The following is a 26,367-nucleotide window of genomic DNA, read 5'->3' as shown; positions in this document are numbered from 1 at the left end:
AAACGATAATTTTAGTAATTCTAAGAGTACGGAAGAAAACACATACTCACTACCACATACAGAATTATCAAAAGACAAACTCTACATACTGTTGGGACTGAACAAAATGTCTGTGCTATATAAGTATCTCTATTACAGATCAAACTTCCACATATCTGATTTTTAAAATTCTATTTGTTTATTTATTTTATATCCAGACCACAGTTTCCTCTTCCTCCTCTCCTCCATCAATGCCCTCCCATCAACTCCTCTTCTGTTTCTGTTCAGAAAGGGGCAGGCTTCCCATGGGTACCAACAAAACATGGCATATCATGTTGCAGTAAGACTAAGCACCTCCCTTTATACTAAAGTGGACAGTATAATCTAGTATGAGAAATAGGCTCCCAAGAGCCAGCCAAAGCTTAGGGATAAACCCTGCTTCTGTTGTTAGTAGTCCCACAGGTAGACCAAGTTATACAACTGTCACATATAGGTAGATGGCCTAGGTTGGTCCAAGGTAAGCTCCCTGGTTGTTGGTTCAGACTCTATGAGCTCCTATGAGCCCAGGTTAGAGTGGATCAAAGACCTCAACATAAATCCAGTTACACCAAGACAGATAGAAGAGAAAATGGGGAATAACTTTGAATGTGCTGGCACAGGAGATAACGTTCTGAATAGAACACCAGTAGAACACAGACACTAAGATCAAAAATTAATAAATGGGACCACATGAAACTGAAAAACTTCTGTAAGGCAAAGGACACTGTCAATAGGACAAAATGGCAGCTGACAGAATGGGAAAAAATCTTCACCAACCTCACAACCGACAGAGGGCTGATCTCCAAAATATACAAAGAACTCAAGAAACTGGACATCAACAAACTAAATAATCAAATTTTTAAAATGTGGTACAGATCTAAACAGAATTCTCAACAGAGGAATCTCAAATGACAGAGAAACTGTAGCATGAAATGTTAGAAGGTCCTCGCCAATTACTCAGTTGATCCTGTTTCCTCAGACTGGAAGCCTCTGAGTCCTCATTCAAATGGATCTCAGCTGAACTGCTACTCAAAAGCCAAAAAGCTTAACCAGGCTCTAGTTCCTGGTCCTTACACCTTATATACCTTTCTGCTTCCTGCCATCTCTTCCTGGGATTAAAGGCATGTGTGACCATGCCTGGTTGTTTCCAGTGTGGCTTTGAACTCACAGAGATCTGGATGGATCTCTGCCTTTGGAATGCTAGGATTAAAGGTGTGTGTGCCACCATTTTCTGACCTATATGTTTATCTAGTGGCTGTTCTGTTCTCTGACCCCAGATAAGTTTATTAGGCTGCACAATATTTTGGGGAACACAATATCACCACAAGAAACTCTTGAGGAGATGTTCAACATCCTTAGCCATCGGGGAAATGCAAATAAAATGACTCTGAGATTCCATCTTACACCTATCCGAATGACTAAGATCCAAAACACAAATCACAGTTTATGCTAGAGAGGATGTGGAGTAAGGGAAACACTCCTTCATTGCTGGTGGGAATGCAAACTTGTACAGCCACTTTGGAAGTCAGTTTCTGTTTCTCAGAAAACTGGGAGTTAATCTACCTCAAGACTCAGCTATACCACTCTTGGGTAAACACCCAAAGGATGCTCAATCATACCACAGGAAACTGCTATGGGATGGTCTGTATGTTAAATTGCTCTGATTGCTCAATAAATAAAACACTGATTGGCCAGTGGCCAGGCAGGAAGTATAGGCAGGACTAACAGAGAGGAGAATTGAGGGAACAGGAAGACAGGGAGAGATACTGCTAGCCACCACCATGACTAGCAGCATGTGAAAACGCTGGTAAGCCATGAGCCACGTGGCAAGGTATAGATTTATGGAAATAGATTAATTTAAACTACAAGAACAGTTAGCAAGAAGCCTGCCACAGCCATAGAGTTTGTAAGCAATATAAGTCTCTGTGTTTACTTGGTTGGGTCTGAGCGGCTGTGGGACTAGCATGTAACAGAGATTTGTCCTGACTGTGGGCAAAGCAGGAAAACTCTAGCTACAGGAAACAAACATGGTTTTATGATCCTGGGCTTATATTTATTATGAAGTTATTTGTATATCAGGCAGTAATATAAGTGAAGATACTTATGATATTCAAAATGAAAGCCAAGAAAGGAACAACACAACAAAAAATCCAAGTTTATTTGCTTTTGTGACTTACATATATTGTGTATTATTTTTTTTGTCCCCAGCTATTTCTTTATACTAATAGGCACATTGCTATTTGTTGACTTCATTACTTGTGTTTGTCATCTTTCTTCTATTATTACAAGATTCTTGAAGGAAAGAAAATTATTTTGATTCACAGATACAGAAGTTTCTAGCTTTGGTCATTTGGCTTCTGTGTTTCTGTGTCAGTGGTGAAAGAGAATATCATGATGAACATTGAAAAAATGCATAGAAGAGAAAAGTGATCATCTTAGGGCAACAAGGAGGGGTAGGAGGGATATTTTTCATGTTTTTATAACTTTTCCTAAGCCTGTTATGTCATGAATCTGTCAGTGGTTTAATCTGTTCAATATGTCAGAGGTTTCATGCTGCTACCACTTCCAAAATCCCACCCTGAAACACTGTGTTGTGAATTGTGAACAAAATGTGCAATACATGAGGCTGTTTTTATTTTCAGACTGGGAGCGTTATATAACAGTTCCAGGTTCCAAAAGGTTAATGTCTACCTTATAATTCAAAATGCACTCATTCTACCTCTAAGAGGTTTCATAGCTTTGGCATTGTTGCAAAGTCTCTTGAGATGTAAGGCAACTGCTTACACATGAGCTTGCGTGTGAGTCAAAAACAAGTTACAGGTTTCTACAATAAAAGGCACATGACAAGCATTTCCTTCTTACATAGATAAACAAGGGGTCCAAAAAAAGGATCAGAACAAAGCAAAACGAAAAGCTAGGTGTGCTACGTTAAAATATGCAGATATATATCTGGCATCTGGTGTGTCTGGTGTTATGATGTGAGCTCTAAAAATCTTGGGCAGTCCCCTCCCATGACTTTGCTGTTTAAAGCTGACATGACCACACTGTTAGGAGACTATATTGCCTGTTTTGACTTCCATCAGCCAATATTCCATATTCTTGGGTTTAATTTGCTCTCATTGCTTCAAATATTACTCTCTGGGGATCTGATTGAAGGAATTTTGAATCTGTACCATACTGCTTTGTCCGCCAATGTCTTGTAGACTGCTATTCTAAACTTTTCCATAAATAAGTTCTTAGTCTCTTATTGTACTTGATCAGATAAAGTCATAGCAATGGTCTCATATCCAAAAAACATCTTTCTGTGTTAGTTAGCTTTTTATCACACTACAGCAATGTTGAGACAAACAGATGCTGAGGAAAAGATCTGGCATAAAGAGCACACCTGACCCAAAAGTGAGTGACTCTGTTCATATGCAAGGAGGCCTGCTCCTAGGACCCATTCCTGGGCCCCAGCCTTCCCCAGTGAACAGCCACCCAACTTAGTCCCAGTTGCTGTCCAGCTTGCAGGGCTCCTGCAGGAAGGTTCCCCTTCTTCAAGACCACCCAGCAGAACCTGCAATCTACATGCCCTGTCAACACACCCATCTGCCCGAGACCCCCACCACTTTCTAAGGCTTGGAAACTAACCCCCAGCTCTCATCTGGCCCAGAGAGAGAGAGAAAGAGAGTTCTCATTGGGCCTAGAGGGAGAGCTCTCATTGGACAAAGAGCTGTCATTGGATCAAGAGTGACAAGAGAATCTGCCTCAGGAGACAGGGAGTCTGCCAGCCCTCATTAGACCAAAAGTGGCTTTCTGAGAAGTAGAATATGCCACCTCTCATTGGATAAAGAGAGGTTTTCTGAAACACAGAATCTGTCAGGTCTGACTGGGCCAAGAGCCCTGATAAGACCAAGAATGAATCCATGAGTCACAGAATCAACTACATTGGGTTGACCCAAGAGCAGCTCTCTGGGACACAGAAGCTGCTTGCTCCAGTTAGATCAAGATTCTGATTAGAGCTGAAGGGCCCCCTGAGACTCAGACACAACAAGCACAGGGTGAACCAAAAGCAACTCCCTCAGACACAGACGCCTCTTATACCTATTAGATGAAGAGATGGGCAGACATCAAGGCTGATGCACATACAATAACATAAAGAGCAATACAGCATCACCAGCACCTACTCCTCTTCCAAAACATCCTCATCCAAAATAAGACCTGAACATCACAAGGTGGAAGAAGCAGAAGAAAGCAACCTTAAGAATAGCATCATGAAGATGCTAGAGGCCTTTAAGAAAAAATGAAAAAAATGAAATTGAGGAAAAGATGAACAAAAAAGTAGAGGAAATCAATAAAGAAAGTGAGAAAAAGTCAAACAAAAATTTGGAAGAAATCTATAAAGAACTAGAGGAAAAGACAAAGAAAAATTGGAAGAAATCAATAAATCCCTTAAAGAAAACCATGAAAAAAACCCAGTTAAACAGGTGAAGAAAATAGTTCAAAACATGAAAAGGGAAATAGAAACAAAGAAGAAGACACAAAGAGAGGAAATGCAGGAAACAGAAAATCTGAGCAAATGAACAGAAAACACATATGCAAGCATAATCAACAGAATACAAGAGATGGAAAGAGGATCTCTGGTGTAGAGAATACAATAGAGGAAATGGATTCATCAGTCAGAGAAAATACCAAAACCAAAAAACTCATAACACAAAATGTCCAAGAAATCTGGGATACCATGGAGGACCAAACCTAAGAATAATAGGGATAGAGGAAGGAGAATTCCAACTCAAAGGCACAGAAAATATATTCAACAAGATCATAGAAGAAAACTTTCCCAACTTAATGAAGGAAATGCCTGTGAAGATACAAGAAGCCTATAAAATACCAAACAGACTAGACCCTGCAAAAAAGTCCCTTTACCACATAAGAATTAAACAACTAAACCTACAGAATAAAGAAAGAATATTAAGAGCAGCAAAGGAAAAATGCCAAGTGACTTATAAAGGCAAACTCATCAAAATAACACCCGATTTTTCATTGTAGACTTTGAAAGCCAGAAGGAACTGGACAGATATAATGCAAACATTAAGAGACCATGGATGCCAGCCTAGACTAATATACCCAGCAAAACTTTCAATCATCATAGACAGAGTGAACAAGACATTCCAAGACAAAAGAAGATTTAAACAATACTTATCCAAAATCCAGACCTACAGAAAGCACTAGAAGGAAAATTCTAATGTAAGGAAGTCAGATACACCCGTGAAAACACAGGCAAACAGATAACTCCACAGCAGTAAACCCCAAAGAAGAGAAGTACACACAAACTACCACCACAAGATAACAGGAACTAACAATCACTGGTCATTAATATCCCTTAATATCAATGGACTTAATTCACCTATAAAAAGACACAGGCTAACAGAATGGATATGATAGTAGGACCCATTTTTCTGCTACATACAAGAAGCACACCTCAGTTTCAAACATAGACACTACCTAAGTATAAAAGGCTGGGAAAAGTCTTTCCAATTAAATGGTCTTAAGAAGCAAGCTGTTATAGCCATCCTAACATCCAACAAAATCTACTTCAAACTAAAATCAATCAAAAGAGATTAAGAAGGACATTACATACTCATCTCAGGACAGATCAACTAAGATGAAGTTTGAATTCTGAACATTTATGCTCCAAACACAAGGGCACCCACATATGTAAAAGAAACGTTACTAAAGCTTAAATCACATATAAAGCCTCACACATTAATAGCGGGAGACTTCAGCACCCCATTCTCACCACTGGACAGATCTGCCAAATTGAAACTTAACAGAGAAATAAAGGATAAATGGGCTTAATTGATATCTACAGAACATTCCATCCTAACAAAAAAGAATATGCCTTCTCAGCACCCCATGGAACCTTCTCTAAAATCAACCACATACTTGGCCACAAAGCAAATCTCAACAGATACAAAAAATTTGGGACCTCCTGTGTTCTATCAGCCCACCATTGTTTAAAGATAGATTTCAACAACAACAAAAATTACAGAAAGCCTACAATCTCATGGAAACTTAATAATGCTCAACTGATTCACCAATGGGTCATATGAAATAAAGAAAGAAATTAAAGACTTCCTAGAGATCAATGAAAATGAATACACCACATACCCAAACTTATGGGATGCTATGAAAGCAGTGCTAAGAGGAAAATTCATAGCACTAAATGCCTACATAAAGAAGTTAGAGAAATCTCACACTAGTGACTTAATAGCACACCCAAAAGCTCTAGAACAAGAAGAAGCAAAACCACCCAGGAGGAATAGACACCAGGAAATAATGAAATTGAGAACTGAAATCAATAAAATAGAAACAAAGAGAAAAATACAAAGAATCAATGAAACAAAGAGTTGTTTCTTTGAGAAAATCAACAAGATAGACAGGCCCTTAGCCAAACTAATCAAAAGTCAGAGAGAGAGCATCCAAATTAGCAAAATCAGAAATGAAAAGGGGGACAGAACAACTGACAATGAGGAAATCCAGACAATCATCAGGTCACACTTCAAAAACCTGTACTCCACAAAACTGGAAAATCTAAAAGAGATGGATAATTTTCTGAATAGGTACCACATGCCTAAGTTAAATCAAGACCAGATAAACTATTTAAATAGACCAATAAACCCTAAGGAAATAGAATCAGTCATTAAAAGTCTCCCAACTAAACAAAGCCCAGGACCAGATGGATCCAATGCAGAATTCTACCAGATCTTCAAAGAAGAGATAATACCAATACTCTTCAAATTGTTCCACACAATACACAAAGAAGGAACTTTAACAAACTCATTCTATGCTGGGCAGTGGTGGTGCACGCCTTTAATCCCAGCACTCGGGAGGCAGAGGCAGGCGGATCTCTGTGAGTTCGAGGCCAGCCTGGTCTACCAAGTGAGTTCCAGAAAAGGTGCAAAGCTACACAAAGAAACCCTGTCTTGAAAAACCAAACAACAATAACAACAACAACAACAAAAAAAAAACACTCATTCTATGAGGCTACAATTATCCTGATTCCCAAGCCAAACAAAGATGCAACAAAGAAAGAGAACCCAGACCAATCTCCCTCATGAACATTGATCAAAAATATTCAATAAAATACTGGCAAACAAACTCCAAGAACACATCAAAACAATTATCCACCATGATCAAGTAGGCTTCATCCCAGGGATGCAAGGGTGGCTCAACATATGAAAGATTGTCAATATAATACACCATATATACAAAATGAAAGAAAAAAAACACATGATCATTTCACTAGATGCTGAAAAGGCCTTTGACAAAATCTAACACCCATTCATGATAAAGGTCTTGGAGAGATCAGGAATATAGGGAACATACCTAAACATAATAAAGGCAATTTTCAGCAAGCCAACAGACAACATCAAAGTAAATGGAGAGAAACTCAAAGCGATTCCACTTGTTCCAAAATCAGGAACAAGAAAAGGTTATCCACTCTCTATATACTTATTCAATATAGTACTTGAATTTCTAGCCAGAACAATAAGACAACATAAGGAGATCAAGGGGATACAAATTGGGAAGGAAGAAGTCAAGCTTTCACTATTTGCAGATGACATGATAGTATACAGAAGTGACCCAAAAATTCAACGAAGGAACTCATACAGCTTATAAACACCTTCAGCAATGTAGCAGGATACAAAATTAACTAAAAAAAAAATCAGTAGCCTTCCAATATACAAATGACAAACAGGCTGAGAAGGAAATCAGAGATACATTACCCTTTACAATAGCCACAAATGATATAAAATACCATGGGGTAACTCTAACTAAGCAACTGAAGGACCTGTAGGACAAGAACTTTAAGTCCCTGAAAAAAAGCAATTGAAGAAGATATCAGAAAATGGAAAGATTGCCCATTCTCATGGATAGGTAGGATTAACATAGCAAAAATGGCAATATTACCAAAAGCAATCTACAGATTCAATGCAATCCCCATCAAAATCCCACCACAATTCTTCACAGACCTGGAAAGAACAATACTCAACTTCATATGGAAAAACAAAAAACCCAGGATAGCCAAAAAAAAAAAAAATCCTGTACAATAAAACAACCTCTGGAAGTATCGGGATCCCTGACTTCAAGCTCTACTAGAGAGCTACAGTAATAAAAACAGCCTGGTACTGGCATAAAAAACGGCATGTGGACCAATGGAACCAAACTGAAGACCTTGACATTAATCTGCACACCGATGAACATATAATTTTTGACAAAGAAGCCAAAACTGTACAATGGAAAAAAGAAAGATCTTCAATAAATGGTGCTGGCATAACTGGATGTCAACATGTAGAAGACTGCAAATAGATCCATATCTGTCACTGTGCACAAAACTTTAGTCCAAGTGGAACAAAGACCTCAACATAAATCCAGTTACTCTGAACCTGATAGGAGAGAAAGTAGGAAGTAGTCTTGAATGCATTGACACTAGAGATCACTTCCTAAATATAACACCAGTAGCACAGACACTGAGAGAAACAATTAATAAATGGGGCCTCTTGAAAATGAGAAGCTTTTGTAGAGCAAAGGACACAGTCAACAAGACCAAGCGACAGCCTGCAGAATGGGAAAAGATCTTCACCAACCCCACATCTGATAGAGGGTTGATATCCAGAATATATAAAGAACTCAAGAAATTAGACATCAAAATAACCAACAGTCCATTTAATAAAATGGGCTCTAGAGATAAACAGAGAATTCTCAAGAGAAGAAGCTCAAATGGCTGAAAGACATTTAAGGAATTGCTCAACATCCTTAATCATCAGAGAAATGAAAATCAAGACAACTCTGAGATGCCATCTTATATCCATCAAATGGCTAAGATCAAAAACACTGAAGACAGCATATTCTGGAGAGGATGTGGAGCAAGGGGGACACTCCTATACTGGTGGGAATGCAAACTTGTACAACCACTTTGGAAATCACTATTGCTCTTTCTTAGAAAACCTGGAATCAATCTCCATCAAGACCCAGCTATACCACTCTTGGGCATATACCCAAGGAATGCTCAATCTTACCACAAGGACACATGCTCAACTGTGTTTGTAGCAGCATTATTTGTAATAGCCAGAACCTGGAAACAACCTAAATGCCCTTCGACTGAAGAATGGATAAATAAAATGTGGTACATATACGCAATATATTTTCTCAGCAGAGAAAGATAATGGCATCATGAGGTTTGCAGGCAAATAAGGTAATCCAGACTCAGAAAGACAAGCATGCTATGTACTCACTTATAAGTGGATGCTAGATGCAAAGCAAAGGATAACCAGACTGCAACTCACAACTCGGGGGAGGCTACTTTGTAAAGAGGACTCTAAGAAAAACACAGGGATCACCCAATGACAGAGAAATGGATGAGATCTACGTGAGCAACCTGGACATGGGGGCGTGGGGGGTAATGGAGGGCAAGGGTTGGGGAAAAGAGAGCTTAGGGGAACAGGAGGTCCCAGCTGGATCAGGAACAGAGTGGGAGAATAAGGAAAGAGATACCATGATAAGTGAAGACCCCATGGGAACAGGAAGAAGCAAAGTGCTAGAGAGGTCCCCAGAAATCCACAAAGACACCTCCACAATAGACTACTGACAATGGTTGAGAGAAAACCCAAGTTGACCTTCTCTGGTGATCTGATGGCCAAACACCCTAACTATCATGATAGAACTCTCATCCAGTGACTGATGGAAGCAGATGCAGAGATCCATGGCCATCCAAGTCGAGCTCCCAGAGTCCAATCGGTGAGAGAGAGGAGGGATTATATGAGCAAGAGATATTGAGACCATGATTAGAAAAAGCACAGGGACAAATAACCAAACTAGTGGAAACACATGAATTATGAACCAATAGCTGAGGAGCCCCCATGGAACTGGATCAAGCCCTCTGGATTAGTGAGACAGTTGATTTGCTTGAACTATTTAGGAGGTCCCCAGGCAGGGGACTGGGACCTATCCTTAGTGCATGAGCTGTCTTCCTGGAACCTAGGGCCCATGCTGAGACATTTTGCTCAGCCTTGGTGTAGGGAGGAGGGGACTGGACCCGCCTCAACTGAATCTACCAGGTCTAGCTGAATCCGCAAGGGAGACCTTGCCTTGGAGGAGGTGGGAATGGGGGGAATCCATGGTTGATATGTAAAATTAAATTAATTATAAAATAAAAAAATTAAGAGTGCACCCTGGGGACATAGCTCACTGAAGAAATCGCACCTCTTTGATGTCTACCACTTATCTAAAAGCCCATTAAATTATTAACCAATCAATGAAGCAATAGGTTGACAGTCAGAGTACGCATGGTCTTAAGACTTCCTAAAGGCCTGAACTCTCAATACTGCTTCTGTAGAGACAAAGTCTAGAAACCATTAGACATTAATAGGCATTTCAGATCCAAATTATACCACCAGTAAAAAATGATCAACCTGTACCTTCTACGAAGTTTCTATTCCTTAATTCAGATACCTTTTTTGTATTTATGACAACTTTTCTATTAATACAATAACTTAACTCCTTTCATATCTGTAGTGATATATCGTATACCTTAATACTCTTGCCTGAGGATCAGATGACAGAACCAGCCCCTAGATTAGACATAGAGGTCAGGCAGTGGTGGCATACACCTTTAACCCCAGTACTGAGAATTCCACATGCCTTTAATCTCAGGAAGTGATGTCTGGGCAGAGAAAAGTATATAAGGCATGAAGAGACAGGATCTCACTCTTCTCTGATCTTTCAGCTTTCACCCTGATATCTAGCTCTGTTTATTATTATTATTATTATTATTATTATTATTATTATTATTATTATTTGTTATAAAACCATCTAAGATTTGAACAACATCTGACATCCAACTTTGTGGGCATGAATTCACAAAATGCCACTTGCCTGTTGCCTTGCAGGCCCTTTCCCAGGCCTGAACTGCATACAGCTAAAGACTCCACCCCATGTGTCCTTAACCCACTGGCTAAGTTTCTGTTGCAGCCGATCTGCAGCAAACTCCCTAGGCTCATGCTCCAAACATCCAAGAATTAGCTGGTTTTGCACATTAGGGAGGTGGGTTTTTGGCTTCTTTCCTCTCCTGGTGGCCTCTGGCTTTCCTTGAGCCCCCTCCTCGGGCTGCTGCCACATTGTCATCTGAATAGTAATTATCAACAGATTTGGTGAGTCAATTAAGATTTCTTAAAGGGAGGAATTAGTTAAAAGAAAATTTTTTTTTCCTCACATCAAAATATGGGAAACATTTTTACAATGGAGAGTGTTTGGTCTTTTTTGATAATACAATTGATGGTCCAAAATAGAACAATTAAATTACAGGATAATTAATGTATATGGGATTTATATAATGTCAATTATAAATATTATTTGTTAGATCATTTCTGTTTTATCATTTAAAAAACTGGTTAATGTGAGTGCCAAGATAAAAATTTTAAAAAACCTTGTTAAAACATATCATGGAGAAATTTAGACCCTGACAGAGGTCTTTAAAGGTGAACCAATCTCAGCAGTTACAGAGAAACAGCCTAATTCTTTCAAACAGCCAACCTTAATCTATCCAATAATGTGAAGGAACTGACAAATGCTCAAGGCTATGTAAGAGCTGACCAAACTCCTAGATGTTAGATTTGAGGAGATTCAAAGAAGCTATAGTGTCATATGGTATGCATTCCCTACTTGTGAAGCAGATGTTAAACTAATGGACAAATTGCAATAGAATTATCCTTCAAGACTAGAGAGATTTGGTTACAACTTTCTTAGAAGCTGGTGCCCAACTACAATGGAGGACATGGTAGAAGAATGAGGCTAAGACCATTGAACAATGAAGTAGGGCTAGAGGTATGGAAATCTCCCAAGATCAAATTCTTGGAGAGGGAGATTATGCTAATGCAGAAAGGCAATCTCTATATGATTATGAGATTGGCTTTATGCCGATAAGCAGCCTTGAATGCTTGGGACAGAAATAAAGAATTAGGAACAAAAATTGAGTTATTTACAAAAGTTATACAGGGCCAAAAAGATACCTTCATTGATTTCTTACAAAGGCTGTCTTCAGCAGCAAATAGAATGATACCAAATTCAAAAGCTAGACAGATAATAATTGAATCTCTGGCTTTTGAAAATGCTAATCCACAATGCAAATGGGTAATTAGGCCAATTAGAGGTAAGATCAGCATCCTTAGAGGAATGGATCCAAGATACAATTAATATTGAATCTTATCACCATGATGATACTTAGATAGGAGAGAGAATTTCCAGAGTTTTTAAGAAAAGTAGTAATGTCAGATGTTTCAAATATGGTAAACAAAATCACCTAAAAAGGGACTGTAAGCAGGGTGTTCCTAGAAACAAAGTTTTCTCAAGGAATAATCCCAACAAAACACCCCTCCCTTCTGGATTATGCAGAAGGTGTAGCAAAGGCAAACATTGGACTAATGAATGTATGTCAACAAGGGACAGACAAGGTAATCTTTTTTTCTTTGCCATTGAGAAACTCCCTGAGGGGCCTGTCACAGGCCCCTATGTCAAATTCAGTTCAGTCCTTTCCTCTAATTAGGGAAAAATGATTCCCAGAGCAATTAAAGAACCCAATGCCTATGTAAAAAAAACCAGACTGTTCTGAAGAACAACTTTAGAAAATAAAACAAAAATTTAAGGAGAAACCATGAATCAAAATTGATAAAGATTAGATTTGGAAACTCCTCAAAGTTAAGGTTGGAGAAGGTTTTTTTTTTTCTTTTCAGGAAAATAAAAACAGCGATCTGGAGAAATTTAAAGATCTTTGGAGAAATAAACACCCAAAGAAGAAGGAAGAACTACCTGGAAAAAATTACCAAGAAAAGGAATAATCTGACCTAATGAAATATTTGAAGTTTCCAAAAAGATGATGGGATCCCACAATGATGACTCCATGTGGACTATGATGATAATTCCACCAAGCTCCAAATGCCACTCAAACATCAGCTTTGGACTACAAACTTCTCAGGACAGTTTCAAAGAGGCTAGCTGAGATTATCTAGCCTCACAGATTACTAAAACAAGAATTTGAGACAAGCCCTACATTTTCCCATTATGTAGAGACTGAACAAATGAAACAGCTAACTCTCCCAGGACTTGACAATTAATCCTAAAATTTTCTTTTCAGGATTCCCTAAGATGCCTTCACCCCCAGATAGCAGGAATTAATTAATTTTAAGAAGACAATGCCCACATTCCCAAGAGGTGGGATGGGTGGTTTTTGGTCATTCAATGGGTTATGGATAATTGTCATTGTTTAGGATGGTTGGTTACAAGTTGTTGTTGTTGATAATGGCCAGGAAAAAGGCTAAACAAAAGAGATTAGATTTAAGGTTTTTATTTGAAAAAAAAAAGAAAAAAAAAGATGTTATAGGTGTGAAATAAAAGGTAGATTATTAAATCTACTCTGAAAAGGAAAAAAAGAAGGATTTAGCTATGATAAGATAAAAGGTAGATTATTGAATCTACTCTGAAAAAATGATAGAAATGATGGATAAAGTGTAGATTATTGATACAAATTTGAGATTGATTTTGTTAGAAAATACTGTACAGTCAGGTGGTGGTGGTGGTGGTGGTGGTGGTGGTGCACACCTTTAATCCCAGCACTAGGAAGGCAGAACCAGGTGGATCTCTGTGAGTTTGAGGCCAGCCTGGTCTACAGAGTGAGATCAAGTACAGGCACCAAAACTACACAAAAGAACCCTGTCTTTAACCCCCACCCCAATAAACAAACAAACAAACAAATAAATAAATACCGTACATATATTTCTAATCTTGTTCAAGGTATTGTACCAATACAGTATATTTAACAATGTAATGCAAATTTACAGTTTTTGAAAGTTACTATTACCAACTAATCAGGATATAAAAATGCAAGTTAATAGTCATTACAATCATACTTGTCGTCATATTAGGTATGTTTTCAAGGTCAAACAGAAATAGACAGGTCATCTTCAAACACTTCAGAGATCCACAGAATATGGCATTTAAGATGTTTTAATAATGTAGATTCTTTTCTTATGACAATGAGACATGTGTGTTCCTTGCAGTACCAATATAATTCAAAGAAGATGATGCATGTCAAAGAAACTCCATATGGTGTTTACTTTCTTTTTGGCAAAAGTTAGCCACTGGGCGAAAAAATGACCTTGCTTTGACTGTTGACAGTATGCTGTCTGAAATGGACAAGCAGTACACACACACACACACACACACACACACACACACACACACACACACACACACACACAGCTGAACCTTGCCAAGAGAATGTAGGAAGGCCCTTTAGAAAATTCTGCTTTCACAGATGAGTCTGTCAAATATGCTAGGCCTGTAGGCCAAAAATGGATGCTCCAATGTTGCAGAGAAATCTTCAGTGACTGTACAGGCAGCCAGCTGCTTCTGTCATTTCTCACATTTTTTGGAAGTTGCTTGTTTGCCCTTCCTGCTTACTCAGTTAGTAGTTTCTTTTTGGGTCTCTGAGGGAGTTGAAGATTAGATAGTTATAGTTTTTGTTTTCACTCACTGAAGATGTGTAAAATGTATAAGATTGAAAGACATCAAATGATATTTTTGGTTGATAACACAAGTTGGGATTCAAAGTGAATAAGATACATTTTGAACTCACCAAAATAGGATAAACAATGGAGTGTTTTCTCTGAACCTGTGAAAGTTAATGTACTGGACATTGTTAATGTAATTCTTGACTGTATATATTGCATATACTGATTGTACTTATTGTATGTGTTTTTTATATTAGTTATAACCTTCTTTTATTATTTTAGAAAAAAAGGGACAATGTGGTGATATATTGTGTACCCTAATAAAGTTGACTGAGGATCAGAGGACACAGTCAGCCACTAGATTAGACATAGAAGTCAAGCAGTGGTGACACACACCCTTAGTCCTATCACTTGGGAAGCTGAGATCCATTTGGGTCTCTGTGAGTTCAAGACCACACTGGAAACAGAGCCAGACAGTGGTAGCATACACCTTTAATGCCAGTACTGGGAAACACACATGCCTTTAATCCCAGTAAGTGATGTCTGGGCAGAGAAAGGTATATAAGGCATGAGGAAACAGGAACTTACTCTCTTTAGGCTGAAGATTTCATAGAGGTAGGAACTAGTGGCTGCCTGTCCTGCTTCTCTGATCTTTTGTTTTTCACCCTGATATCTGGCTCTGGGTTTTTTTTTTTTATTATAAGACCATCTAAGATTCAAACAACACATATGTAATCACTTTTTTTTTGTAAAACATGTACATTATCATTCCCTTATTCATTTCACACATAAATGGCATTACCTCTTGCAGTAGAAGGGTGGAAAATTATGACTTCCACTTGATATTACAGCCCCAAGAATAGCTGTGCTCTAGAGAAATTTACATTCAGTAATGTACATCATTTATATGTAGAATGGAACAATTTGATATTCTGATTATAATCTATAGGCATTAGTTTATATGTTCCTGAGGAAGTTGACTGGGATCTTCCCTAGACCCTTTGTTGACAGTGTATGATTTACCACCTAAGGTGCCCTAGAAGATACAACTTACATTAATCGTACTAAGAAACCTGGAAAATCTGCACATACATAGAAATTAAGTAGCATACTACTGAAAAATCAACAAGTCAATGAGAAATCACAACTAGATGAAAATCAAATACAACAAATCTAATTTAGAGAATAAAGTGAGAGCCATACAAATGGAAACATAGGATAATACACAACTGAAAAGGAGATCAAACTCAAATAAAAAGATTACATTAGACAAAGCAGAACAGTAAGATAGAACAAGGGTAAATGAAATAAAGAACAATTATGCCACAGAGAAAATCAATGAAACCAAGAACTATGTTGAATGTTCAAGTAGATTAACAAAACCAGCAAAGATGACTCAAGATTAGATCAGAAAAAAAAATAGAAAAAAACCCCTGAAATTATAAATTAGGGAAGGGATTTTTAAAAGATCTTTTAAGAATAAAACATGAGCTGGGTGGTGGTGGTACACACCTTTAATCCCAGGACTTGGGAGGCAGAGCCAGGAAGATCTCCACAAGTTTGAAGCCAGCCTGGTCTACAGAGCTGGGCTTGATGATACTTGCTTGTTATTCTAGCTATCAAAAACCATGAGCCAAGTGGATAACAAGTACAAAACCTGCCTGTGCAAGTTTGGCATGACAAGAAAGACACACGGAAGAGAGTAGTTTCCCAGAAGCCATTTATATAATTAATGCAATTGAACTATAATAAATTCTAATAACCTAAAACACTGATAGTGCTGTGCCTTCAACTATTTGATAATGACAGCTGTGAGATCTGTTACAAGAACTCTGAACAGTTCACCAATATGTTTATATGGATCAACATAGACACATTAATTTGTAGTATTATTAATAACTAAATAAAACTTTATGAAAAAGAAGACAAATATATTATCCCGGTGGTTTAGTTACTTTTATAATCCAAAGATTTTTAGTATTTTTAGCAGTTTTAAACATCTCTTCTTTTTGCTATAAATGTACTTTATTCAATATTATTCCTATAAAACTATGAAAAATCAAATTGTTCAATCAATAAATGTCTATATGTCCTGGTATACATATAGAAGTATTAATTTTAGTCCCATATATTTGCATAATGACATACTCTATGAGAGCTAATATATTCTTTGTTGATGTCTGTTGCACATGAGTAATTGATCCATTCCATTCTCTGTTAATGGGGATTAATTTGGAAAATTGATTAAACACTTTTTTTCATGTATAACATCATATGATTAATTTTGTGTATTCATTTTTAACTCATTCTTTCAAATGATGACATCATCTGACTCAGAAACCCGAGTGCCTTACTCCCTAATTTTCTCTGTATTCTTGTCTATAATTTGTTTACCATAATATTCAGTTTCCACAAATCACACAATATATGTGCCATCATAAACAATATTTTATATTTCCCCTGCAAAAGTCCTGTTTTTTTTCATTTCAACAGGTTCATAAAGTATTTTTGTGAGCATTTAGTTATATTCTATAGCTATGTACATTCTATAACTAAGATTTTCAAACAGTCTCATTGTCTAAAATTAATACCTATTTTGAGTTTCTTGTGGTCTTCATGTCCTTTAGATTCACATGTTATATTTTCAATATGTGCTATTATTCATGACACATAGATGTTTCAACAATTGCCTATTAGTGAAACAAAATTGACTTTGTGTCTTTCATCAGTATCTCAATTTCCTTATATATTGTCTAAAAATACGTCCTTCCTTTGAGTGTCCATATAGATTACTTGATAGAAGCAGTCCTCCAATAAGCTACACCTCACATAAGTCTAATATCCTAATACATCTTCATACAAGAAACAAAAGAGTATAGGTACTTGTGCGATGCAAAACCACTCAGGAACTAATGAATAAATAATGATATTTCATGAATAATTGAAGAATAACGTTGGGTGCCTCAAACAATCTTTATCAACAAAATAATAAAATCTTTTAATGTGGCCATTTGACAAACAGTACAAATAGGAATGGAGTTACTTGTATCCTTCTTGGTCACATGTCTTTTGCTCTCAAATTGTGCTCCCTGTGTAAGAATTCAATGTGCAGGTATGACCTTAAAAAAATAAGAATTTAGCATTTAGCTTAGAAGAAAGTGTAAAACAGACAAAGCAAAATATTTCTATGGTAAGTAATTATATTCATGTGTTTTTAATTGTATTTAGATTACTATAGAAATAGATAATACAACTTTTATGAGTTGTACTTTATGATAATTCTTGAGTGGTTGAGGTACTTACCATCACTGTTAACGCTCATGAAAAGTGTCAGTAATGCTACCAAAACATAGCAACATTTATTGTTACATAACAAGAAAGTGTAGGCTAATAAAAATTCTTTTACTGTCTTAATTTGGAGCCAATCACTTTTGTTCTAGGTCTCAAGTTCTTAACATGAAAAAATTTTATTGAATTGATTTCAATCAATCTATAGTTTCTTCCTAATAGAACATTATTACATACTGTTTTAGGATTATTTATGAAGTTGAGAGAATTTTTTTATCTTTAGTCCTTGAAAAATTAAATGGCATAGTTATTTTTTAAAAATGACTGCATGTAGATAGCTAAAAAAACAAATACATAAAACCTAACCAGTCAAATATGACAATAACAATAGAACTCCAGATAGGAGACTTAAAGAACTCCATAGGGAATTAAGCAATCTTGCTCAATTTGCATCTGTCCATTCACCCCTCCCATTCTACTCTTTAAACTCTGATAACACTAGACAAATATGAATTACCAGAATGATCAGAGAAGAAACATGTATGAAATGTTTCATTTCATGCTCTCTCATTTAAGTGGTCAGATCCACAAATTTTCCCTTTAAAATGTAATTTTTCTGGGGTTGCTCAAGGTTTGAATGAGATAGTTCATACAAAGAATTTACTAAAAGGAAATTCTAGAGAATAAACATCAGTTGTGTACTTAAGTGATCATGGTAAAAGTATAAGTCAATATCAAATAACATTTCATGTTTGCATATAAACCTGAGATAATATTGAAGTAACAATGTATATCTTCATGTTAAGCTAGCAAAGTCTGTATGTATTAGTATGTGTGATATTATTATAAAATTTTGATTTCTATAGTTTGATTGTAAATCATATATAAATGGTTTTCCCATAATTTGATGTATTACATCATGAGTTATGTACATTTTCACGTAATAAATCTATCTCTATACACATAAAATTGAAAAATTAGTAAAGATGGCAAGAGCTACTTATTAAAATATTCTTTAAGGTGCTAAAAAATACAAACTTAATATCCCAGAGTAATATGACAAGATGAAATAATATGTACTTATTAAAATGGTATAATTTCCACAACATGAGAAAGATGAATATTTCAAAATGTGCTGGGAGAACTGGAGCAAGATGGTGGCTGAGTGAGATCTTCTGGTGAATTCATCTCACAGACATATCATTTTGAACAGCTAGCATTGTGACAAATTATCTGCCAAAGAGCTAAGTAAGTCAGGTGAAAGACCAAGTACCCACTATTAATATGACCAATAAAAAGACACATTGAAGAATGCAGAAAGGAAAATGTTGCCATTATCTTTCCAATGCCTCAAAGTAGTTTAGTTTTTAGACAGGTATGTCTAATTCTTCTATGTATTTTATAAATACAAAAGAAATTAGTAAAGTCTGAAAGAGCTATTCATTGAAGAGAAAAAAAAAAACAACCAGTTTTTGTACTTGAAACCTATTAACAAACTCTAATGAAAGTCAGTACTATTCAAAAATGAAACTCATACCAAGCCAATACCTTCAGAATTAGCCTCTAGAAATGTAATAGGTCAGGTTGCAAACACATGCCATGTATTTCTTCTCAGATTTAGACAGCAGAGTAGATAATAACTCTTTATCCCTTATTCCCTGCCACTTTTTGGTGAAATTATTAAGGCCACTCCACGTAGTTAAAAGGATAATTTATTTAGTGGGTAACTTACAAATGAAGGGATAGGTAGGTCGTGGGGAAGGTGTATCGCTGTCCAGCGGTGTTCTGTGGAGTTCTGCTCGGTCAACCTCTACCATCTAGGGTCCAGGAGCAGAGAGCATGCTGGCCCATCCAGATCTCGGGTCTCTCAGCGCCTCCCTTGATCCCACCTTGTAGGCATGACAGTTGTCGAAGAAGTAATGGCAGAAAGGTATATAAGGCATGAAAACCAGGAACTAGAGCCTGGTTAAGCTTTTAGGCTTTTGAGTAACACAGTTCAGTTGAGATCCATTTGGATGAGGACTCAGAGGCTTCCAGTCTGAGGAAACAGGATCAGCTGAGGAACTGGGGAGGTGAGGTTGGATGTGACTTGTTTTGCTTCTCTGATCTTCCCAAATACCTAGGTCAGGTGTGTTCTTATTAATAAGACCATTTAAGATTTGTGCTACAATTGAGCATATAAATATACACAGTTTGTGTTAACAGTTCTAGAGGGTAAGAATACTCAAATACAATAATAGTTGAAGATATTAACACCACACTCTTGGCAATGGTCATATCATCCCAAAGGAAAATCAATGGAGAAACCTCATTGTATCTAACAAAAGGATATGACAAACATCTGCAGAGCACCTCATCTGACAGATATCAAACACATATTTATTTTTTTCTATTCACTCATGAAAACTTCTCTATTACAGAAACTATTTGATCTCTTCATCAGACATAGAAAGACTTTAAATAGAATTTAGCATGCCCACAATTTAAAAGTTCTGAACAAATTAGGCATTGAAGAAATGTATCCAACTATAATTCAGGCCGTGTACAACTTACTGTCTAACATTATGCCGACTGAGTGAAGGCTGAAAACTTACTATGATCTGGAACAAGGCAAGGATGATCCTTTGTGCCATTTTTAGTCAACATTACATAGTGTGAGTTTTGGCCACAGGACAGAAATAAGAGAAAGACATACAGGATGTCTGAATTAGGGCTGTCACAGGTTACATGATCTTACATAAAGTCCCCCAAACTTTTCCAGTGCAAAACTGTGAGAAAGAATAAATTGATTCTGCAAAACGGAAAAATTCAGGTTATAATATCAAATACAGAATTCAGTAAAACATCAATATTGAATTTTTTGAAGTAGAAGCCAAATGGCTATAGGTTTAAAATCTAAGAATAATAAAATAAAAAATAAGAGATGAAATAAATGTGTTCAATAAAAATGTGAATCATCAATGAAGACAAAAAGAAGCAAAACATAGAAAAATCATCCTATATCATGGATGGCAGGAATCAATATTGTCCCATAATCCATAATACACAAGCCATATTGAATAGTAAATGTAATCCCTTCTTCATAGTCTCTCTCTCTCTCTCTCTCTCTCTCTCTCTCTCTCTCTCTCTCTCTCTTTCTCTCTCTGGCTTTTTTGAGACAAGGTTTCTTTGTGTAGCTTTGGTGCTCACTCTGGAACTCACACTGTAGACCAAGCTGGCCTCAAACTCACAGAGATCTACCTGCCTCTGCCTCCCAAGTGCTGGGATCAAAGACATGCACTACCACCACCACCCAGTGATAATTACCTCTCTTTACTGAATTAAAAATTAAACATTCCTAGCAGGGCAGTGGTGAGTTCAAGGCCAGCCTGGGCTACAGAGAGATACCCAGGAAAGGTGCAAAAGTACACAGAGAAACCCTGTCTCAAAAAACCAAAAAAAAAAAAAAAAATTACACATTCCTACCTGTCCTTTTATGCAATTGGATTACTTAATTACATTTCATTATGTAAGATCTTCACACAGCTCCATGTTTAATATATGGGATGAGAAAATAGCTGATCATAATTCTTGTCTATTTGAGCCACTTGAAAACTGTAATTAAATCCCTTCTGAAGGTATCTATATGAGTGTACATCTTCATTAATATTCCCCTTATATCATTTTAATGCACTTCTGACTTTTAAAACTCTTTCCCAACTAAACTCCCTACTCTACACACCTCAAGAAGCTGACACTGTCAGTCTAATGAATAGGTGTTGCAATTACTGAGAGTACTTGCTATTATTTATAAAGTGTAGTAGAGTGTACCACACTTCTACCTTTTCATTCTTTCACTTGGATATTTTCTATTAGTTATGTTGCTTATCCTTTTGATGATTTTTGTCTTTATGGCAAATTCACTTTGCATTTTTTAAAAACACAAGAAAGTCTTGCCAGTTTTTATGAAAATATATTTTCAAGATTTTTTAGATTTCACTACAAATGTTTTTATAACTCTACTTAGTATAATGCATAATTATAAAACTAAGCATTATTATAATCCTGAGTCATTGTAGATGTGGTTCTAAACTAACTCTCACAAAACTGATCTGTAACTTCAATTTTCAACTGACACTATCTATGTTCTTGGACAACTCACTGAGCATTTGTAAGTATTGTGCTCTTTGATATGAATGGGAGTAGTTCCAATAGATACACTGTACACATTCTACAAATGTGAACCTTTTACAAACAGATCATTGAATAGTTAAAAATAGTTCAAGTAACAGATCACATCTAGTCACAACTGTTCTAAGATACCTGTTAAGATCTTCTTTACTGTACATACATATAGGAATATATATTTCTAACTTTGTAGGATCATTTGAGACAATGAATATGTACTTCTTTTTAAAATTTTTGAGATTCAAATACAATCACACAATTTCTCTACCCTTTTCTCTCTCCAAGCTCTCCCATGTACCCTGCCCTCTGCTCTCCTTCAAATTCACAATGGCTTTTTCTTTAACTGCTGTTGTATATATCAAAAGGTGTATATGAAGACAATATATGCATCATGTAGTAGGTCCTGCAGAAACTTGGCAAGCAGATTATAAATGTAACTATACATGTTTTGAGATATGCATTTATAAATATTCATACATAGTGTACTTATGTCTTGATCATATACAAGTTCATTACCCTCTCATTGACTCTCCGAAAACTCATAGTTCTAGAACCAGAGTACAGGATGACTTAAGGGTGTACAAAAGTCAACAATGTAAAAAAGGAACTAAATGAGAGTCTCAAGGGGAACATATCCAGGATTAATACAAAGAAGCAAAAGTGAAACATCACTATATTATGTTTTTGCATCTTAAGTACAAAGTAAATAAAATGTAATTGTCACTTATTATCAGAAAGTGTTCCTCATTTCACACTGAGATATAAAAATTTTATAGGAAAATCTCCTTGTACAATATAAGTTGGAACAATGTGAATTTGTCACAGTGGCATGAAACAGTTTTAAGTTTAGTACATACTTATAAATATGATCTTCTGTGTAATAAGTGAGGTAGAGTTTCTGTAACAGCATTGTTTAATAGCTCATCTTTTACCCTGGGTAAGGAGAAGCAATAAGAAACTATTTGGATGTTTCATGAAAATCTCATGAGGAAATAAAAAAAGTAGAAAAAATTTGCAGCTTTTTATTTTCACATAACCATTGCAAATAAAACCAGAAATTATGAGAACAGAAGATGAGGGAAAAGAATAAAAAAGAAAAAAGTCTTACATCCCAGGAAAAAGTTCTACTGTATTTGCATGTGTCTGATTTGTTGTTGTTGTTGTTGTTTGGTTGGTTGGTTTTTATTTAAATATAGGATTTTTATTTGCACCAAGAGATTTATCACTTAGTTTGTCCTCTTCTTTGGTAGCTTTCAATAATAATTGAGAAGCTAGAATCATCTCAAAGATCAATAAATGATATCATGATAATATTATATGCCAACTTGGTTGAGTTATTTGATTAAACACCTATATAAAAGGCATTGTGAGCAAAGTCTTCAGACTAAATTAACATCCAATCAGAAAACTTTGAACAGATTTTCCTCCACATGTTGAACCCATACAATCAATTTGAAAGCTTTAAGTCCAGAAGACTGGGATCCCATGGCAATGGGGCTTCTTTTTCCAGAATAGTCCCTAGATTGATCTGTGAAAACAAAGTTTTCAGTCTCATGTCTGCAGATTTTGGGTTACCACATTCCCTAGTTACATAAACCAGTTTCTTAACACCCTACCCTGGTTCTTTCATACACTTCAAATGATTCAGATTTACTGGAGAGTCTTGCAAGATATATACAAAAAAAAATCTCAACAACAACAAAAAACAACTTGTACTGCATTCTGAATGGCATTTAAATAACACTCACTTCAGCAAGCAGTTTACTATACGAATACTCTCCACAAATATTCTACAGGAAGAAGTATTTCTTGTGAACTTCTCAGACCAACTCTCTGAGAATGGATCATGAGGGTTGTCAGTCTCAGTAGAGTTCATCATAATTTTCCTAATGAGCTCATGTTAAAGCATAACCTTGAAAGCAGTTAGGGCTCAGTTATTTAGATATTTTTGAACCAAAGTTTTACACCTTGAACTTTGAAGTAAAATTGGCAGTCATTAAGAAATGTAGAGAGAACCTCAATGTAATGCATACCATCCCACAATTGTTAAAACATTTCAGTTTATGTTTCTGACTTCTGGGTGGTCTTTACTGGAAGAACCCAAGAAAAATGGGTTGCAATAAATTAAAATAGAGGCAAAATAGTTTAAAGTATCAGGCAATAAAGAATAGATTAGAGATCCAACACACCCTTCTCCAGGTTCTAGCTAGATGAACCTGCCTGATCCTCAACTTCAGGCCCTTCCCAACCCCCTGATCTAGCTAAGGTCCCACATCCAGCATCATGGCATATTAAGTCCAGCCCTTGTAGTACTGATACCACTCTTAAGGATTCTGCCTGGACATGCTCTTTCTGCCCCAATCCAGAGGCCTCATATTGGTGAAATTGTTAAGGCCACTCCACATAGTTAAAAGGAAAATTTATTTAGTGGGTAACTTACAAATGAAGGAATAGGTAGATCGCGGGATCTGGGGAAGGTTTATCACAGTCCAGCGGTGTTCTCTGGAGCTCTGCTCAGTCAGCCTCCACCGTCTAGGGTCCAGGAACAGAGAGAGCGCTTGCCCATCCAGGTCTTGGTCTCCAGACGCCTCTCCTGGCCCCGCCTCGTAGGCGTGACAGTTGTCAGAGTCTCAATGGGGGTTGGAACTTCCAGATCCAAGCTGGAATGGCTACCCACTATAGCCTCACTCAAATAACATCTAACCTCTTCATCTAGCTAGGTGGATCTGCCTGGTTCTCAAATCCAGACAACCTTCCCAACCCCCCTAATCTAGCTAAGATCCCACATGCAGTGTCATGGCATAGTATGTTCACCCCTTGCTGATACTGAAACCACTTTTTAGGATTCTACCAGGATATGCCCCAACTGTCCCAACTGAGATGCCTCACTCAAATAACACCTACCTCTCCATCTAGGTAGATTCTGGATATCCTTCTCCAGCGTGTAGCTTGATGAGAATGCATGGCAATCTCCTCCACACTCCCTCCCCAACCCTCAAATCTACTACACTTCAGGCTTGGAACATTATGCATTATGCAAGAAGTGCATAATGTTCTTCTGTTCCAACCCATATTTTCTATTTTAGACATAGTATAGAAATGCAGTAGGTCCTTGTGCTCACAGATAGCACGAGAGAAACCAGGAATGTTGTACAAATGGAATTTTCTCTATAATGAAAGTGATTGATACCTGTTTTCCATCTAGACAGGTGGGAAATGAGGTTTTCTGTCAATGCTATTCTGTAGAGGCAGGTTTCTGCTGAATCTCCAAGACTGCTGAGCATTGTTTCTCAGTCCATAGAGCCCATTCTTATGAAAGAGGTCCCACGTACTTTGCAAAAGAGTTCACCATTATGCTTATCACAAAGCCTGCCTCCATAGACTCATCCTGAGCATTGTTTCTCAATGAAGAGAACCTGCTTTTATGGAAGAGGTCACAAGTACTTTACAAAAAACATGTCCTTAACAAAGGATTTTTGATGGAGTCATGCTTTAAGCTCTGTTGTGATAATTGTCACAAGGAAACTTTTTTCCCCCAAAGTGTTTCTGTGCTTAAACATGTCAAAAATAAATTGTTTGAGCTCAGATTCTAGAAGCTTGAACCAGCACCCCCTAAGTCCTGCTGAACTGGATTCCTCTCGTGGATCATTTCTTTGCCAGCAGTAGTGTTGCACTGAAAAAGGTAGTACACATGCCAATATTTTTCCATCAAGGTATGACCAAGATGAAATATGAAGTCAGTATGTCCCCTCTAAAACCTATGTTACATAGACATCCTTGTGAATGAGAATTACCTAGATGAACCCTAGAAACAGAATTTTAAAGAGCAATCATACATGTCATCACTAAGTTTGAGGAGCTTAGAGAAGACACAATGAAACAGCTCAATGCAATGAAATAGAAAGAACTTACAGAAAATAACTCCCCAAATGAAATCCTACCGAATAAAATCAGAAGGCTGATGGAAATGTTGAAGACAGTCCAGGACTTGAAAATGGAGTTCAGTAAGAGGTAGAAACATTAAACAAGACTCAAGATGAAATGAGAATGGGATAGAAAAAAAAACAAAAACAAAAACAAAAAACAGTAATCCAAGCAGAAACCTCAAAGGAAAGCCTTACAATTAGCATGAAGTAATCAGAAGACAAAATATCAGGATTAGAAAATAAGGTAAAGGATCTAGAACAAATAATCAAGAAATATTTAAAAAAAAAACATGGGAATGGAGCATACAGAATCAGTTATGTATTAGGTGTATGGAAATCTTTACAACTGGTAAGGACTTATGATACATTCTATACTTCACATATGTTACAATATTGTAAAAAATACTTATTTATACTCCACA

The sequence above is a fragment of the Peromyscus maniculatus genome, chromosome 4, assembly GCF_049852395.1.
Source record: "Peromyscus maniculatus bairdii isolate BWxNUB_F1_BW_parent chromosome 4, HU_Pman_BW_mat_3.1, whole genome shotgun sequence".
Classification (NCBI taxonomy): Eukaryota; Metazoa; Chordata; class Mammalia; order Rodentia; family Cricetidae; genus Peromyscus; species Peromyscus maniculatus.
The sequence above is the reverse complement of the archived record's forward strand: the minus strand, read 5'-3'. Positions refer to the sequence as shown.